Source organism: Diospyros lotus, chromosome 11 (assembly GCF_014633365.1).
Source record: "Diospyros lotus cultivar Yz01 chromosome 11, ASM1463336v1, whole genome shotgun sequence".
Lineage (NCBI taxonomy): Eukaryota > Viridiplantae > Streptophyta > Magnoliopsida > Ericales > Ebenaceae > Diospyros > Diospyros lotus.
This window is the reverse complement of record NC_068348.1, coordinates 3,588,596-3,593,165: the sequence shown is the minus strand read 5'-3', so window position 1 is coordinate 3,593,165 and position 4,570 is coordinate 3,588,596. Positions and strand designations below refer to the sequence as shown.

General features: G+C 33.8%; 1 long non-coding RNA gene across 2 annotated transcripts; it reads left to right on the top strand.

The window, feature by feature from the left end:
• The first annotated feature begins 470 nt into the window (after positions 1–470).
• Positions 471–3,725, top strand: LOC127812566 (uncharacterized). 2 transcript variants are annotated; one of them, XR_008025949.1, is made up of 3 exons: positions 484–840; positions 943–3,525; positions 3,711–3,725. It is a non-coding gene; the product is annotated as an uncharacterized LOC127812566 (long non-coding RNA). The 2 variants fall into 2 exon arrangements; XR_008025948.1 differs by lacking the exon at positions 3,711–3,725 and having other exon boundaries at positions 471–840; positions 943–1,205.
• The last annotated feature ends 845 nt before the right edge of the window (positions 3,726–4,570 follow it).

Genomic DNA, 4,570 nt, shown 5'->3' with positions numbered 1-4,570 from the left:
ATTTTTTTTTTTTTTTTTTGCAGGGGATGTATATTTTTATTAATATAAAATAATGTGCATGATCGAATGTTATGTTTAATTTTTATTTTTAACCTATTTTCAGGCGATATTTTTATCTTCTAAAATAATAGCTAAAGAGTCTAACCAGATTAATCATACTTTTGGGATTTTTTTTCCAATTATTAAAGGAAAATATTACTTTTCCTTTCAACATTAATTTACACCCGTGTGTATTGTTAACTTCTGAATAAATATAAAAAAGAAGAGGAAACAGAAAATGGTTAAAACCCAAATGAAAAACAAAAGTTTATGCTCCATAATTGTACATCTCGTTTGAAAATCATGACAGGGAACTTCGATCACAAAGGAATATGTTCAGTGCTGTTTGGCTACTGGGAAAAGTAGATTCAAAGCAAAATGATATAATGGAAAATGTAGCAATCCCACTAACGTCCCTTTGCTATATAAGCGTTCCATTAGTTACTTCCAGTCTCAACAAATCCATCCCAGAAACCCTAAGTGCGCCTGCTAACAAGCCTTGAGTTTAATTACTTCTTCATCACTTTGTCAGCCATTTTCCATGGCCTCAATGCAGAAACCAGGCCACGAATCCTGTCTCCATCGTCGCAACAATAATAGCGAACACGGATTTGGAGAGAAAGTGAAAGAGATCGCCAGCTCTGTCACCAAGGTGTTCACCGGACACCAACACGGAGAAGGCCATGGACACGGGGGCATGCCTATGAAAGAGAGACGCATGAAGAAGAAGAAGAGCGGGATGGGAGAGAAACACGACGATAGCAGCAGCAGTGACGAAGAGGACGAGAACAAAAATTAATGGTATGCATTTGTCGCAGCAATTTTTTCGTTTGAGTGAACATTAAAAAGATAGTTAGCCACCGGCTTACTTCTGTGCTTTTGGTTGGCTGTTTGTGGGTGCAGGACTGAGTCACTGAGGAAGAAGCCCATCTAGAAGACGCCTAAATAAATAAAAACCCATCAGATTAATGGGTGGAGATTAGTAGCATGCTTTACCTAAAGATATGCTAGCTGGATATCTCATGTGCTGCCTCTTTCATATATATATATATATGAAAAAGACGGTGTCAGTTTGCATGTGTGCTATTGAAAGTCTAAATATAGTAATAAGTTATGCATGACAGCAAACAAATCAAAGAGCCATTGATTATGGCAAAATTATAAGACCTCGAGTGTTTTTTGCTAAAAAAAAAATGGATTGAGAAACACTACATATATTAATGTGTGATTTTCTATATGCAGATCGATATATATATAACTATTGGTTTTTTATGGAGAAAGAAGAAAAAAAGAAAGGAACAAACAAGGAACATAGAATAGATTGAGAGAAGGGATATATTTATTGAGCATAAACTTGAAGTATTTATGCAGTAAAAGATCAACAAATCTGCAGAATAATCTGCTAATCAAATTAGAAAATATTTTCTCCTACAAAATAGCATAAATAACATGTCATAGTCTAACTGACAACTAACTTATTCAAACCAGAATTAACAGCATCTTAAGTCATAATTCAACACTCATTCTTGAATTTGAGGCTATAAATGCAAATTTTTAATTTTGGTATATCTTAGATATAAGTATATGGGCATTTTATGGTTTATGGTTATGAGGTATATGTATGGTTATAGGGCATAGGCATTTTTTTTGGGAGAGGCATAGACATGAATATGATTTTGAGTAGAGTTAAAATAACTCTTCTTTCCCCGGTTGGCTATTCATTGCTGCTTTGACTTCATTTTGTTGTTGATTTTTGCATACCCTCTCCATATGACCCAATTGACCACATTTACTGCATTTGATATATGGTCTCTACCAACACTTGTTCTTTGGATGATTTGTCTTTTTATAATGAGGACAAGTAGGATGATTTCCCTCATTATTCTTTATTGACTTTGCTTAAAAAGCCCCTTCCACAGAGCCTTCTGTCCTGATCAATCTTCTTTGATCTTGAGCCTGTAGTGCGTTTATTAATTATGCCACGGATATGCTTGACAAATCCTTAGACTCTTCTAGTGAAGAGATTTTAAATTCATTTTTTTTTTGGCAAACTCATAAGAATTTTTTGTACAATTTGTTCATCAGAGAATTCCTTACCAAGCAACCTCACCTTATTTACAATGCCTAACAACTTCTCAAAGTAATCCTTGATGGTTTTTGACTCTTTCATTTTCAGCATTTCAACTCTCTAATTAGGTTCAGCACCTGCATATTCTTTGTCCTTTCATTGCCTTGGTATTCCTTCTTGAGATACTTCCAGATATTATTTGCAGATTCTAGGTTCATGATTCTGGAGAAAATTGTGCTTGAAACTGCAGAGTACAAGCAAGCCTTTGCTTTTGATTTTTTGGTCTTTCTTTCCTTATAGTTCTTGATCCGAGCAACTGTTGGATTGTTAAGCAATGGAGGAATTGCATATGCATTCTCCACTACTTCCCACAAATCCAAAGTTTCCAGATGAATTGTTATTCTGATAGCCCAGGCTTGATAGTTGTCACCATCAAAGACTAGTGGTGCAACTAATGGGAATGATCTCTCTGACTCCATTTGATCATAGATTTTGGGTGTTGTGTTTGTGCAAAGGGTTTTGATTTGTGTTTTTGTCCTTTTGGCTTACTCAATTTCACAGGTCCTTAAAGAAGAAGGGCTCTGATACCACTTCATTGGTTTTTTATGGAGAAAGAAGAAAAAAGGAAGGGAACGTACAAGGAACAAAGAATAGATTGGGAGAAGGGATATATTTATTGAGCATAGGAGTATTTATATAGCAAAAGATCAACAGATTTGCAAAATAATCTACTACTCAAATCAGAAAATATTTTCTCCTACAAAATAGCATAAATAATAGGTCATAGTCTAACTGACAATTGACTTATTCAAACCAGAATTAGCAGCATCTTAAGTCATAATTCAACAATAACTCTTCTTTTATACATGAACAATTGAAGAGTGTTTTGGGCTCAGTTGATTGAGATAAAGTCTGGGTCTAGTAGGGAATTTAATTCGAGGGAAAGATTATTATTCTCAAATCATTTGGAGATTGAGTCTTAAATAAACTCAATCAAATTCGATTAGAGTTGTTGCTTATAAGTTAATAGTGTAACAACCCATCTCCCAGAGCTCCCCTTAGCATAGAGAATCCATGAGAGGGTCATCAATAGGATGATATAGAATAATTCCTACCAAACACCTAGTAAAAGAAACAACACACTGCATTTCATAGCCATCCATATATAGCCGACCTATGATTACACAAATTAAGTCCTTGCGCAACCACACATGACATATGACAATTTGGGACTATATAACACTTGTTGTTCTCAAAGACAAAAGTATATCAGTCTGACAAAAAAAAAACTACACCTAGGTTTCTATCTTCAAGAGAGCTCTACACACAATACTATAATTCGAAGGACAAGTTCTAGCACCACTGAGAGAGCCTCCCAACTCAAGCATCCCCCTTACCTGGAATGAGGGAAATTAATGGTGAGTCACAAAATTCATCAAGTATATACAAGAAACAAATGCTAGTAAGGCTTGATGAGGAGTTAATTTTTCTAAATCTTAATGAATTATATCCTTATTTTTTATTTTATATGAATGTTTAATTTAAATAATTATGCACATTATGTACTATTGTTAGGATGATATGAAGAAATTGACATTTGCAGAGTAATTAAAGATGTTAAAGAGTCAATCGGATGGGCAACTTTACTACTCAAAATCTAGTGCAATTGAGTCAACTATTCAATGGAGTCCAACCAAAGAAGGCCCAAACATTTTAATTCCAAGGAAGGCCCAAATCCAACATAAAGAAGACCCAAAACCCAACTTGTAAAAAATGTATTTTTTTTATTTTTAAATATATGTTTTATGAGTGCTTTAAATGTGTGACATTAATTTAAATTTCAGTATGGGTGTGTAGTAATTATTGAGAAATCACTATATTTGGATTGGAGCGTAAGCCTAACTTAGAGCTTTCATGCCATGTATGAGAGTTACTAGAACTGAAAACGCTATCATATCCAAACCCGAATAATTAATTTAGTTGTTTTGTGTATTAATTGCAATCGAATTTATGGTAGTTGCTTAAACTAGAATCCCGCATATCATGTATGGGGATTGCTTAAACTAAAACTATCATCTCTAATTGCTTTTAAATTAATGGTGCTAATCTTTTCTGCAAAAAATTGAGGATCAGTGGGTTGGTGCTGAAATTGTTTTAACTCAAGTGCTATCCAATTTCATATTTTCACATTCAATATTTATTTCAATTTTTGCCTTACTTTATTTCTTAGTATCCGTTATCTAAAAATTCATAAAAAATCTTGTTGCCAATTCGTCCAAATGCGTGTGTGTGTGACATTCTTTTTCTTTTGCCATAAATAAATCTCTCAGTGGATCACCTGAACTCATTCAGAAAATACAAATTTAAATTTGGACTATAACTGCACTCGTACACTGACGAGTATAAAACCTCTCACCAAAATAAATAAAAAAAAATATAAAAATTTTATTGTGTTTTAATTGC